The sequence below is a fragment of the Danio rerio genome, chromosome 8 (assembly GCF_049306965.1).
Source record: "Danio rerio strain Tuebingen ecotype United States chromosome 8, GRCz12tu, whole genome shotgun sequence".
Lineage (NCBI taxonomy): Eukaryota > Metazoa > Chordata > Actinopteri > Cypriniformes > Danionidae > Danio > Danio rerio.
Window position 1 is genome coordinate 50,414,638 of NC_133183.1, and position 16,294 is coordinate 50,430,931.

Here is a 16,294-nt window from a genome sequence, read left to right on the forward strand (position 1 = left end):
GTTCGGCTCCACCCATAATATATATATATATATATATATATATATATATATATATATACACACACACACACACACACACCTAAACAACTACATTATCAAAAGTACATTATGTTGTCCAACAGTTGCAATGTTTGTGAAACTGTTGTGAGTTTATTAGAGCATGACTCTATGTGGGCGGAGTGATAAAGAAGGTTGAGGAGGCTGTACAAGTGCTATTATTGCAGAATATTGCTTTGTTATCAGCAACGAGAGAATCAGACAGAACTGTTGTATAAATATTATAAATATAAAAATTATTTCATATTGTATTATTATTATCATTATTATTATTATTATTATCATTATTATTATTATTATATTTTTCAATTTTATTTTTATTTATTGTTTATTTCTATATTAATTTCTTTAATCTATTTATTTATTGTTTATTTCTATATTAATTTATTATTACTATTTTTATTTATAACTTTTTTCCCTCAGTTTATCCAGTAAAAATATCTAATTCGCAATAATTACTTCTGACACATGATCTTTTGATATGTTTTTTGTATTTTTTTCAAAAGAACAGATCACCTACTAAAATGTTTTGTGTATATTATTTTCTTTCCGTTATTAACTTATGGAATTATCGGGTGACCATTGAGTACAATAAACAAGAAAATCAGAAAAAGAAAAGAAAACATGGGAAAAATATACGGTTTGGAATCATTAAGTAAATTAGAACACTTTTATCTGTCATATTTTGATTTAAAAAAAAAGTATAATATTTGTCGGTTAATAATGAACTTAATATTTATTTGTTTATTTATTTATTTATTATTAGTTTATTTATAATTATTATTTAACAATTCAGGAACATTAACAGCATCCAAATGTATCTTAGCAGAATATAAAATGTTCATGTCTATATGGGAAAGAGAAAGAAAGAAAGAAAGAAAGAAAGAAAGAAAGAAAGAAAGAAAGAGAAAAAGAAAAGAAGGAAGAAAAGAAAGAAATAAAAGAAAAGAAAGAGAAAAAGGAAGTTCTCTGAGTTTCAGACTCACTGCAAACAATAATAAGTAGCTGGGCATACAATTATTTACTATAGCTGATGTATATCAACTGAAAGTTGCATTGAACAAAGATACACTTTTGAAGGGAAGTTGCATGTACACACACCTCATTACCAGTGCTGTAGGCCCAGATGTGTTTGGTCCAAGTGATGATGCAACTGCCTGACACCTGCTGTGTGAAGATGATAAAGCTGTTGACTTAATTCAGTAGATCATGTTTGATCAGGGAAATCCAAGCCAGTCTAAAAAAGCCCTGACATATAATGATCTGCCTGGCTTATCGCCTCATCTAGCTGAACCTATGTGTCATGCCTGGTTTGGGGTCATGAAAAAAAAAATGCTATTATTATTGCATTTTTGTAATGTTTCAGTCTGAAATATATATATATATATATAAATTATATATATATATTAAAATTATATATATAAAAATTATATAAAATATATAAAATATTTATATAAAAATTATATAAATTAAATATCAAAATTATTAGCCCCTTTTAGCAATTTTTTTTGTCTACAGAACAAACGATCGTTATACAATGACTTTCCTAATCCCTTAACCTGCCTAGTTACCCTAATTAACCTAGTTAAGCCTTTAAATGTCACTTTAAGCTGTATAGAAGTGTCTTGAAAATATAGTCAAACATTATTTACTGTCTTCATGCCAAATATAAAACAAATCAGTAATTAGAGATGAGTTATTAAAACTATTATGTTTAGGAATGTGTTGGAAAAAAAACTTCTCTCCATTAAACACAAATTAATAATAAATTATGCTAATAAATCTAATAAATAATAAATCTGACTTCAACTGTGTGTATATATATATATATATATATATATATATATATATATATATATATATATATATATATATATATATATATATATATATATATATATATATTTATATATATATTTATATATATTTATATATATATATTTATATATATATATATATAAACTCATGACTGGTTTTATGGTCCTCATCAACCATTATAAGCTTATTGGTGACAAATAGGTAAAGTTTGTTGTTTGAATGATAATGGAAAATCAAAACAATATTTAAAACGGCAATTCTGATTTTAAGCATGGACTGAAGCATGGACTATAATAAAGTATGTGTCATAAGATTAATTGGTATATGTTAACCATGATAAATTGTGGGCTGTATGCATAATGTTTGTTTATTTTGGCAATTTTTTTTTTAACTTCTGAAATTCGTCAATACATATAGACAGTCAAGTGAAATTCCATTCCAGATAAACTGTAATCCCACCCCCCTTTTGTATTTACACACACACACACATACAAACAGACAGAAATAAACACGTTCCCCTATAGAAATGGTTGGTAAAGCTGCTCTCTGACTGTGTTTTTGCAGGAAGGCTTGCAGTCAGCACATAAATCATAAACTCAATGCACAGCTATAATGTGCCTCAGTGGAGCCAAGCCTCTACTCACACACGCACACTCACACACATACACACACACACACACACACACACACACACACACACACACACACACACACACATATGGATGTGCTTGGGTCAGAGGTAAAAAGAAGCTCTAGATGTACTGAACCCCGAATTAAACTGCATAACCCTTTGAACTCATGCTGGCACATAAAGTGAGCAAACTTGTGCCAGCATAAATCTGTTGTTATACTGTGTCCCATTCCATTCTGAAAGGTATTCATCTTTCAGCACTATAACAGACATTCTTCAGTGTAGCTCTTGATAGAACATTTTCTAGAAAGGTCAGCAGAACCCGATCAATCAGATATAGCTGGACATATCGACTATACTGTAGATAAAGAGCACTATGATACAGTTTGCCAAGTCTGAAACTCATTCTGTTGTTTCCAGTGTGCCTAAACTGATAAATTAAGTGTAAAACAAATTTGTTAAATAATAGGGATGCTCCGATCAGGAGTACTTATTCCTTGTCATGGTAGTTGGTACTGATTACTGATTCTGATGCTTCAAGCTTTAAATACAGTACCATTGCATAAAGCACTTTATCTGGAGCTTTCTCCTTACCTCTTCTTCTTTGGCCTTAGTCCCGTATGGTTGAGGGGTCGGCTCTTTGGAACAAGTCCTCCATTTAGACTTGTCCATATGATAACAAATTTTTTACACATTCTGGCTGGCCTGTTGTCTGAGCTTGTCACCCTCATACACTCATATACTACGGACAATTTAGCCTATACCCAATTCACCTGTAGCATGTCTTTGGACTGTGGGGGAAACAGAAGCACCATGCGAACGCAGGGAGAACATGCAAACTCCTTACAGAAATGCCATATGAGCCGAGGTTCGAACCAGCGACTCCGCGACCTTCTTGCTGTGAGGCGACAGCACTATCTACAGCGCCACTGCTTCGCCTGAGCTTTCTCCTTACCCAAGCTAATAAATTAAGGATGTTGCATATAATCTCTTAAATATGTCTTTTATAACCATTTAACGGGGACATGTCATCATAATTTGAAACAGCTTTACAAAAGATATTAGATAAAATGGATAAAAAAAGAACAAGTAAGATAAAAATGCACACTTACAGATGCGGCAACTGAGAATGCACGAGTGAATGAATGTGACCACACGTATTGCTACAGTACTGCGCGATACGGCACAAAATAGTCTAACACAAGAAATACATGACCAGCAGGTGGCAGTTATGAAACGTGAACTGATATACTGTGACAGGCATCCAGAGAACGTAAGCTGAGCTGAGCGGTGTGATGCTCCGCTAAGCATTCCGTGCCATAGTCGTGCGCTCCACTCAGTCGCTAACCGCCCAAAGTAAGTTCTCTGTTAACATTCCACTTATTCTTTATGGTAAACCAATACTGCTCAGATTCCGCATGAACACAATTTCTCTAGTAGGCTAAATATTATTTTTTGTAACTAAAAAATCTTAAATAACTATCCAAAATTCAAGCATGTTGATAAAATAGTTTTCTGTGTCAGCATTCTATCTTGTGCTTTCTTGTGGTGATCAACTGTGTATTTTATAGCCTATTTATTTAGACAGCTGTGTGTGTTATCTTATACTTCAGTTTACCGGACTGTTAGCCTATTTTAAACTACAGAGTTCTGAAAATAATTTGAATTCCAAATTTGCTTCCATGGCTAAATCTTATTAATGCATATCCTTGTTTTAATTAATGTTTTACTTCAATAATTAATTATGAAATAGAATCCTTTATTTTTTACTATTAGTCCTACTAAATCTATGAAACAAAATAATTAACTTACAAATTTATTTATGGCATTTAAGGCTGAACAAAAGTACACATGTGAAATTCAAATCAAATAGATTCGAAAATGAATCCATAACTTCTTTACTAAAAGGAAATGGGTCTAGTCTGCTTACTGCAATAAGTTACAAGAACTTACAAAATATACATAATTTTGTGTTTTTATTTCTGAAATATTTTCAGCCAGGTTTTAGTAAACTTGCAATATAGTGAAAAACATAGAACTTCTTCATAAACAATCACACTTATGATCGGCCAGATCAGTAAGTACTGATTGAGTCATGAAATGCTATTATTGTCCGATAGCGATCTCCGGCCAAACGATCGAAGCATCCTTAATAAATAATTCACATTTTAGCAAATTTCATATTAAAGTTTACTCAAACCCAAAATAAAGATTTAGACACATTTATTCATTTGCTTGTACAATTTGTTCGTTCATTTGTTCATTAATTACTTTATTAATTAAATCATTGATTGATGTATGCACATACACAGCGCCAACCTTTTTTTTTATATATACATACAAGAAATGTACATGTACAGTATTTGGGTATTGGTCTAATAGGAGAAAGTGACATATTATATGGTATAAGAAAATAAGTGACTGATAAAATTTTCTGTAAATAATACAAGTGAGAATAAATATACATTAAAAACGTAAATATAGTAATCTGAATTAAAAAAAAATTTATATAAAATCCAAATTGTGGGTTATTAATTTAACTTACATCCACTTTCTTTCGTATTTAGATTGGACAGTTTTATTAAATAATAGTTCTTCAGGTCCAAATGAACCCAGAATGTAAAAAAAAAAAAGTAGGCTTATCTGTAGATTTTGAATATTATGTGTATAAAATGTTAGACACAACACACATAAAGATACATTAAACACAAATAGAATATTTTTGCTTTTGCTCCCATTTTTCATGAGCTAAACTCACCGGTCTAAAACTTGTTTTGTATACACAGAAGGACTAAACCTGTATAGGCGAGCACTTTTCCTTTGCCTAGATAATCCATCCACCTCACAGGTGTGGCATATCAAGATGCTGATTAGACAGCATGATCATTGCACAGGTGTGCCTTAGGGTGGCCACAATAATTCCCCACTGGTTCACAAACAGAAAAATCTACAAAAAGTTAAACTGATTTTGTTCCACATCACACTCGTCTCTCACCAGCAGCTGCTTCAGTGGTCTCGTTTTTTTTTTGGCTTTTTTCTCTTATTCTGCTTTATACTTCCATTACTATTATTATTATTATTATTATTATTATTAAGTTTTAATATTTCACCTTATCCATGAACAGGATTTCTGCATCCCATAGGGTCTCCCACAATTCTGCACTCATCATCAAACTAACTTTTTTTGTGAATAATCACAGTCTACGTTGTAAAATAAAACTGCAAATTAGCAATTTTCCATATTTTTGATTCCTGTTTGTTTATTTATACTTGTGAATCGCGTTATGAGACCTTGATTTGTCCTGCAACAATTTTTGATGTTGAAAGCTTGAAAAAGTGGTGTTTTGTTTGGATGATTGTTGCAAATTACAGTAGAAACCTGATAATAAATTGTCTGTTTTTTTTTCTCTTATTTTTTCCTTTATTTTTGTTACAGATTACAGATTTAATTTAATGTTCATGGTCTTAATTTTACACACATCAATTCTTATTCAATATATTGTTTTAAAGTACTAAGATGTCAATAGAAGTCACATTATTAAACTGTCATACAATTATACATTGCATGGCATTCAGTGAAACACTTTTAAAAAATAAACATAAGAAATTTACATATACAAGTGTTAAAAACAGGTTTAATGTGAGAAATATACAAATATTGTATAGACTGTATAAGGAAAGTAGAATCTAATAGATCAGTAAAAAGTATGGGCATAGTATCCATGATGTCACCCATTGGTTTCTGAAGAGCCCAAACCAAGCTAAATGAGGGCATGGCCAACTGTCACCATTTTCTTTGCTCGTCATCGCAAATTATTTCCATATACTTGAAATATATGTGTATTCAATATATATAGTATGTGTAAGTAAATGCAAAGATACTTTTGAAATCCATTTCATACCTGATTGACAACGTTTCAGACAACTGTTCTATAGCATAAAGCTAATCAAATTGTTAGATTATGGAGTGCGAGATTATTGTAGGAAATAATTCCAAAAGGCAATAGACTGTGTAAAGCTACATAAAACAAAATAAAAATATGATGTATATAACGAGTTCAGTGGCTATTCAGCTGAGGTGAAGTAACGACGACCAGTGGGACCTAGCTGTCAGTCAAGTGGCCACACCCTTAATTATGTAGACTTGACCATTTTAACATTGGGATCAATAGAAATGTGCTTTATTATGGAACCAGGCCTAGTGAAATATCAATGAATTGCAGTTTCAGTTACTTCCACAATCGCTGCACAAGGGAGAGCGGGATGTTGCCACTTGATTAAAACATATGGAAACTGAAAATTAACAAATATATTTTTACAGTGTAGAAGCAAAAATTTCATAATGTGCCTTAAAATAAATCTAAATTATTATAACAATAGTAATGTTTGTTTACACAATAGCAACAGTTCTGCAGAAATTCTCTGTTAACTGGCATGTTTGTAATGGCAAAAATGTGCTCATTTTATTTTTTAATAACTTTCTTTTTCCAGAATATGTAATTACTGCATATGCCTTTCCAAACATGAATATTAAATAATTATATAACATCATTAAAGCAGCATGAAATTAGTTTTTATTCTCTAATGTTAGACACTTAAGTGTGCATATTGCTGCAGCTCTCTTCTTTCTTTAGATCTCAGTAAATGTCTAATGTTTCTGCAATATCTCTGCAGAAAACCTACAACTATAACACACAAGACCCCACCAGCCGAGACAAAATATGTCGTTAATCTGCAGATCCCAATAATGTGTTTTTACGTACGGTTTTCTCTGTGGTTTGGTAACCACTCACTTACTGACACGCTCGTTTTATTGATGGCTGTCTGGTGAAGAGCAATAGGTCAGAACAGTCATGCATTTAAACTGAAGTCATTAATCTACTTGTTTGATGGAGAGGAAAGCCGGACAGTTTGTCATCAGAGGACTCTTATGAATGCTAAAAAGAGCCTATCGAGAAGACAGAAGCTGAGGCATATCAATGAGTTCATGTAGCACCTGTTATTCTCTGTTTCGCCATCAGCTTTAAGCAATTGCATTCTGATAACATCATGCATTAGCTTAGCGATTTCTGTCGTCAATCACGGCACTACATTATTTATTACCACACAGTGCTATTCTTTAGATGACTAACCAGACAGGCATAATGCTTGCTAGGATGCAGGATTATTAGTTTTACATTTTAAATTAGTTTTTGTTTCTTTACTATTTAAAAAAAAATGCTGTAAAATCCAGTTTAGATTTAGTTCACTTTTGTTAATGGTATTTGTTTAATTTTTATTTTGTGACCACCTTTTTTCTATGTAGTTTTTCTATATTTAGTTTCAGTATTTGTAATTCTAGTTCAGAAGAGTTAGCAGAACACATCCAGTTTTGACCGAAGTTTTTTGCACAGTTTTGTTTACATCTCGTTCAAACCTTTTATTAATACAATTAAAATAATGGTTTGAACAGACACTGAACCCAAATCCACACAACTGCAATGCAATTTTTAATAATTAACAATTTTTAAACATTCATTAATTTTTCTCCTGCTTAGTCACTTTATTCATAAGGGGTTGCCACAGCAAAATGAACTTGAGCCCGATGGAGCGAGATGGAGCCTTAAGCCCGATGGAGCGAGTGTTTACAAGTGTCGGGTCCTGTAAAGGAGCTCAAGATTGAAACACTTGTTTTGCGTTTATATTATGATAAAAGTTGTTGCACATACAACAGTTCCCTCGTTGAATGAGCAAGTTTTAGCTACATATCCATTAAGGGAGCATTTAAAAAAAAAAAAAAAAACGAAAAAAAAATCAAGACAGAGGAACATGAAACCTCACGGCACTAAAAATAGGTCTACAAAATTGTTGCAAACAATTTATTTGTGTTTCATTTAAACAAATTAAATTTAGTAACATTAAACTTAATTTGTTTGTTCAAACTCAGCCCAAATAAATTGTTTACAACGACTTACCATAAAAAAATGTAAATCCAAGGAGTCAGCTTTGAGTATATATATATATATATATATATATATATATATATATATATATATATATATATATATATATATATATTAGCGCTGTCAAAATAGTGCGTTAACGCATGCAATTAATTTTAAATAATTAACGCGTAAAAAAAATTACGCAATTAACGCAGTTGCAGGTTTTTTTTTACTTCCTGTTGTGGTGGACGTGTGTCCAACATGCAATAAATGTGGATAAGACCAAGGAAGCACTTTTTGAAGGCAAGTTTCGGTAAAAAACAATTAGTCGCATCACCAGGCTCTCCAAAGTTTCATGCAATTTCGGGTGTTTCATTTTTAACTTTCGACTTCTGTTGTAACTAATGTATATATATATATATATATATATATATATATATATATATATATATATATATATATATATATATATATATATATATATATATATATTATTTTTTATTTTATTTTTTTTCTCTGTATGCCAGTTAGCGTTTAGAAAGTAGTATTGCAGAGCAATTTTTTTAAAACAAAATTACCCTGTGCACTCACAAGTCAAAGGTTTCGGTGTCCTTTTGTGAATGGGAAAACAGAATACTGTCCCCCATTTCCACAGTGCGGAAAATCACGTCCTTCCTCGCAGGTGCAGCATTGTTTTACTCAGCTGCCATCTGTTTGGTGTGTTCATTGGCAGCTTTTTGGTCAAGACGTGAGCCAACACAAGGTGACAGCACATTTGGGTTTTGTTTGCCCTACTTGTTAGGTGTCGGCTTGGTGTGTTTTCGTTTACTAAAATAACCCTGCTGGGATGAGTATTAATATTACAGGTAGGTATCTGACACACTTCTGCCTCATTGTGTGTCAGCTGACAACTTAAAAGACAGTTTTAGATGTCAATAAAAAAAATATCCTGGCCAGTTTCTTAGTCTGTCTATATACAGTACTGTACATCTGCTGACACATGAATAGCTGTTTAACACAGAAGTTTTCTACTAGCCACAAACAAATGGAATCCTCTCAGCTGTACACATGCAGAAGCTATTCATTTATTAAATATTATTATTTTAATTTTTTTTACCTCCACTTTGAACGCATTTTGTCCACTTTGCTTCTAAAAGTTGAGTTTTGCTCTCCACTGCCTCCCCCCACACACAATTTCTGTGACAAATTGCGAAACGCTGCCAGTACTGCATGCCATGTGCATCCGTATGATAACAGACACTTTTATAACCATTCTATTTCATCCCCAGACTGAGGTTTTGAAGTTTCGGCACATCTCCTACACCTCCTATTTTAATTGAATTTCATTGCATGGACAAAGGAGCACCTTGTCAGCACTCCTAATTATGTGGATTTTTAAAGAGGAGATTTCATGCTCTAGCGATTGCGCATGTTATTTGTCATCGTATGCAGTTTATTCATGCACGCTGGATGATACTTTTTTTTTTTCTTTAGCTCATTTTATTTTTCCGGTCTGTTTGATCACATTCTGAGTATTTAGTGTCAAAAGTGTCAAGTGAAAAGCAGTACGGCTCTTGATAGCTGATGTCCTACAGCAGCGCTCAGTACATTTGTGATTAATTAAAAGAGTAATTAAAGTGCGAACTGAACCCTCGAGGGAGCCGTTTTTCCAGGCTCTATTGTCACCCATGTCTAAATCTCCAGGAAAGGGTATCCTGGGATTAAATCTTTGTGGTCCTATTTGGGAGGTAGTCTGGGAACCAAGGAGAGAGCTGTTAGACCCAGCTTATGATGAACATATCTAATGTGAAAAGAGATTTGGGCTTTTTGTAATAGAGTTCAATGAAAATAATCATAGTGGTGTAGCATACAGTATGAATCCTTATCAGCTGATAGTAGGCATCTATTAAAAAGTAATGTGTATAATTCAATAAGACCTCGGAGTGATCACAGTAATTATCTGTAACACTTTAGGGCCACAGCTCTGCATAGTTTAGCTCTAACCACTTCCAATTTACATCTGCTTAATAGTCTCTAGTAGTCTTGAACACCTTGATTAGTTGCATCAGCCAAAGAAATCTCATCGCAATTCATAACTTTTTGATTTAGTGGCTAATTTATATGAATTCGTACAATCTAATTATGATTTGCTCATCACCCAATGATGGTTGGGGGTGGGGTTGGGTGCCACACCTCCTTTTTAAAATCGTAATTTTTTTTTTGTACGACTGAACTTGTACGCAGTGTTGGGGAGTAACTAGTTACATGTAATGGCTTTACGCAATTTGATTACAAATTAACAGTAGTTTGTTACAGTTACTGAGAAAAAATGTGTAATTAAATTACAGTTACTTGTGAAAATGTTAAAGTTTACAAATGGGGTAATAAAAATGTTTTTTTTTTTTTTTTTATCTGGGATATGTTGAATAATATTAATCTTTTGCTTTGCTTGTTTTTGATGTGCATGATGCCTTCTGCTGAGGCCATTTATTAAAGCGGTGCTATTCTGATGCTTTTGATTTGCGGCGCACCCACAGGCTTAAATCCCGCGGGGAACATGTCCTCGGTATAAATCCTTGAAAATGATTTGTTTGAAAATGTCCATTAAACACTTAAAAGTAATCAAAAGTAATTAGTTACTTTACTTTTATAAAGTAATCGAAAAGTAGTGTAACTTATTACATTTTAAATAGGGTAATTTGTAATCTGTAATCTATTACATTTCCAAAGTAACCTCCCCAACACTGCTTGTACGAATTAGCCACTAATCTGAGAAAACGTAAAATACTTACGTTTCCTCATGAGATCAGACTGGATCAGTTGTGTTTGATTAGGGATGGAGCAAAACTGCACAGATCTGCGGCTGTCCTGCAATCGAGTTTGAGACCTATGCTATAACATCATGATCCTCTTGTTAATGTATTTAATAACATAAACAAACAATATGTAATGTATGTATTATAGAATTTGTTCATCATTGTTAATGTTATTTAAGTTAAATAATGTTGGTTCATTTTAACTCATTGTGCATAATGACGTTTAACAAGCACAACTTTGATTTTTAATAATGCATTAATAAATGTTGAACTATGATTAATCAATGCAAGGTTATCCATGCTAAGTTAATATTAGTAAATACATGTCATGAACTAATGGACCATTATTCTAAAATGTTACCCACTTATTTTTCATCCCATTCTTGGGTTTAAAAATGTTATAAATATAGTTGCACCAGTGCATTATTGTAAACACCCATAGATATATAAATTATATTTTGCATACAGGCCCTGAGTATGCATCAACACCGCCCCTATATACAGTATGTTTATGTATTATAACTCCAGATGGCCACTGCACCAATTGCCCCCACATTTATTACAAAGGAGTGCTACGCTTTCCCAAACGGCGACTCTCTTGACACATTCCTTTTAATAAAAAAAAACAATAACATAGGTGACATCTAGTGTATACATCTATGGTGAACACCCATGACAACATGTTGATGTAAATGATGATGGAAGGGTTTCAGACTTTGATTGAATAATTAGTTAAATTGTGCTACATTTAATTCTACCAATGAGGCTAAATTGTACTAGAGGATGCACTGTTCATTTAAATATTGTTATTTTATTCATTATGAGATGTATTAAACAACATTTAAAATGAGATTTGAAACCACTTACTCTATAGATCATGCATTTAGTGATGCACAATATAAAAGAATCTAAGTTTGTGTCAGATGATAAACCCGTATTTAAAGTTATCAATCAATAAATTATGGAATATTTCTGCAGTTAAGGTTAAATAAAAAATCAGTTGTCTGTTTGTTTGCTGTGATGATTGTGGCGAGGCCATGGCATGACTGTTAAGCGATTAGTTTACCAAAACTTGAAAATTATATTAATTACTCAACCTCAATCGTTCTCATCCCCTGAAACCTTTGTTTATCTTAAGACCACAAAGTAAGACATTTTAGATCCGAGAGCTCTCTCATTCTTTATAGACCATAAAACAAAAAAAAACAAAAAACAGTTTTAGAGGTTTTGTGGATCGCAATTGTCACGTAGAATGTTTTCACAATGTTTTTGGGTCCTTTTTCTGGATTTTCGACATCACTAGGCTGTTGCTGTCTATCAGAAAGCTCTCAAATGTCATCTAAATGTGTGTTCTGAAGATGAACAAAGGTCTCAGTGAATTGGAATGAGACAAAGGTGAGTAATTACTAACAGTTAAAACTTTAAAACATTTTAATGAGGAGATCTGGAAGGTTAAAAGTAGTGTTGACAGTGGAAGACGTTTCTGTTTGTACGACAGTCATCGATGAGTCTTGTTTTTTTTTTTTTTTTTCTGTTTTTTTTTATTATTTAGATGTGTTTGATATTTGCCTTGTTTACCTGGGTTTTCATACTGGTAGTTGCAAATATTAAAACAATATTCTTCTTTTTTTTTTTTTTTTGTACATATGTTCTTTTATACATATACATTCTATGGTTTTCAGGAAGAGGTCTGGAGTCTAGACTTTGGGCTCTATTTTGAGGATCCATGCGCAAAGCGTAGGGTGCAAACACTTTCAGGGCATGTCAGAATCCATTTTTGCTAATATAAGGATGGAAAAATCCACTTTGCGCCGTGGGCATGGTCTAAAAGGGTTGCGTTTATTTTCCTAATGAGTTATAAGTGTGTTTTGAGAATAAACCAATCATAGTCTCATCTCTCATTCCCTTTAAGAACCAGTTGTGTTGCGCTATAAGCGCATTTGCTATTTACATGACGTAAAGTAAGTGAAAGTGAAAAAACTGAGCATTTCACTAGCAAGAAAACAGTTAAACAGAGCATCTTCCACGCGAGAATAAAAGTTAAGGCCTCTCATAATCTACTTTCACTTTCGCTCTTGTGAATAGGGAAACCTTGTATGAACAGATATCAATTAGCCTATAAATAATTAATTTTGTTTGTTAAGTGCAACAAAATTACAAAACAAAAGTGTGTTCAAAAACCTAACTCATATTCTAAAACACATGCTGTGCCCCATATGGTCTGAACCTGACAGGTAGACACATTTAAGCTTGTTTTTAATAAAACAAATATAAATATGGATATAATAAATAGTACTGCTAGTAATAATAACATTATACAAAAGCAAATTGAATAAAATGAAAAAGCCTCCCGAGATAAAGAAGGCATAAAAGTGGTTTTTCATATTTATGTAGGTTAGAAAATAATGTTTTGTAATATTTTAATCCTTTATTTTTATATCCTATATATGTCCTCAATATTTTAATTATTTTTCATACATAAAGATATTTGTGTATTGCTCTACATCTTGTGTGTATTAAGCAGCGTGTAAGCAAGGTGCAACTCTGTGATGGACTTTAGACCGGCTTTGTTTTGGTCTATTGAAAAATCTATTATAGTTTCTCAAAATAGCAACGCGCCAGCAATGCGCCTCAGAACACTTGTGTGTGTGTGTGTGTGTGTGTTTTTCCCCCTCTGGCAACCTTTCCATACGTGTCCCATCTTTTACTAATTGTTCTGTCACAAACATTTTAAATATAATTTCACATGTTAAATGAGGCCTGCACATTCTGTGGTACATTCTTGATCTGTCTGCCATTTCAAGCTAATTATTCTAATTTCAAAGAAAAAAATCTATATTTTTGCTAACCAGTTGGCAGAATATGTTCCTTGTTTTGAGGAAAAACTCACTTAATTTTGACATTATTTCTAAATACAAGGCTATGCTTTTTTATTTGTCAAGCAAATGCTTTTTGGTTAAAGAATATTTAGTTATTTGGACTTGAAACAAAACAAACACTCAAATTATTATTTATTTATTTATTTATTTATTTAGCATATTCAAGTAAAAGTGAAAAGTGAAGTGCAAATGTGTTTACTCAAGTAAAAGTAAAAGAGTAACAATCTTAAATTCCTCGGGTAAGAATAAAAAAGTATCTGATGAAAAAGTTACTCAAGTAAATACTTACTAGTTACTTTTCATATACTGTGTGTGTATATCTACACACACACTTGGTCAGAATTATTAGCCCCCTTTTGAATTTTTTTTAAATTCCTTTTTAAATATTTCCCAAATGATGTTTAACAGAGCAAGAAAATGTTCACAGTATGTCTAATAGTATTTTTTCTTCCGGAGAAAGGTCTTTTTTGTTTTATTTCGACTAGAATAAAAGCAGTTATTAATTTTTTAAACACCATTTTAAGGACAAATTTATTAGCCCCTTTAAGCAATTTTGTTTTTTTATAGTCTACAAAACAAACCATTGTTATACAAAAACTTGCCTAATTACCCTAACCTGCCTATTTACCCTAATTAACCTAGTTAAGCCTTTAAATGTCCTTTAAGCTTTATGGAAGTGTCTTAAAGGGTCATGAAACCCCCTTGTTTCAGCAGGGTGTTTTCACACCTCTACTTTGGAAAAAGTCAGAAAAGTGGGCGTGTCCAGCTCTGTTTAGGGGGAGTGTCGGAGGAACTAAAGTGGGATGGTGTGGGAGTGTCTATTTGGGCACGCGCGAGTTTCAGAGTCAAAACACAGACACACACAAACACACACACACACACACACACACACACACAAACACACACACGGGAGAAAGTGATGGTGTTTACATGGACATCTGTAGTCGAATTATTTGCCAAATTATTAAATGGTGGACTTTAACTTCAGTTTGGCTCTTTCAATTAGGGAATTCATTCTTGCCCCTTGTGACAAACGAGATATTTGATTCGAGGAACTGCTCTAAGCGTGTATTTTCATGCAATATTTGATACCGCACGGCAAATGAGAGAAAAAAACCCTCCGCATTTCCCGGAAACTTAGATGCACACAGCAGGAAGTGTCAGAAAGCTGCGTGTGTTATTCCGGTCACAAAATGCGGCAAAAATCCTACACGAGGTTATAGTTTGGTTGTGGTCCTAACATGTTTGCACTCGGTGCAATAGTTAACTTAGTTCGATACGAACAAACTGAATAAACAAAGAGCACTGGTCGCTCACTTAGCAAATCTGTAGAGACAGAAAAATCACCAGCAACTAGAGCCGCGTCTTTATTAAGAGGAGACTACAAGCGAATCCGGATCTCAGCGTTTGCAGATGAGAACAGCTCTCAGGTAAACAATAATCCTCCTTAGACACGTAAGTTATTGTTGTCGAGCGTCGCGTACACTGTTAATCCACACGTGACTCCAGCTGAGCTCTCACAGAGAGAAAATGAAAACAAAACTTAACTGCAGCAAACTGTAAAAGCAACACTTCACGATTGTTTTGCCAACACAACGTGGCGTCTCTGTCGTCTAAACACTGTGACAGTAATGAATATTAATGAAGTTGCACAATAGAGCGTGCAGATTGGTTTTAACCAAGCCTTACTCATGCATTAATGCATCACACTGTAAGACGTAATAAGAAACACTCTGGCACAGACGTCCAGTCTGCACGCTGGAATACAACGCTATTATGTCGTGGCCGTGACGCAGCTTCAAAAATTCGTTTCAAACCGGAAGCAAGAATTTGCTTGAAATAATGCAAAAACAACCAATTTACACTTTTTAGCGAAATTTATGTGTCCTAATAGTGTTCTTAGCAGTGTGGGACACAAATACGACTGTCAACAGCTCAAAAAATGTGTTTTGGTGTTTCGTGACCCTTTAAAAAAATGTCTTGTCAAATAATAATTACTGTCATCATGGAAAGTACAAAATAAATAATTTGTTAGAAATGAGTTATTAAAACTATTATGTTTAGAAACGTGTTGAAAAAAATCTGTTCTCTGTTAAACAGAAATTGGGGAAAAAATAAACAGGAGGCCTAATAATTCAGGGGAGCTAATCATTCTGACTTCAATTTATA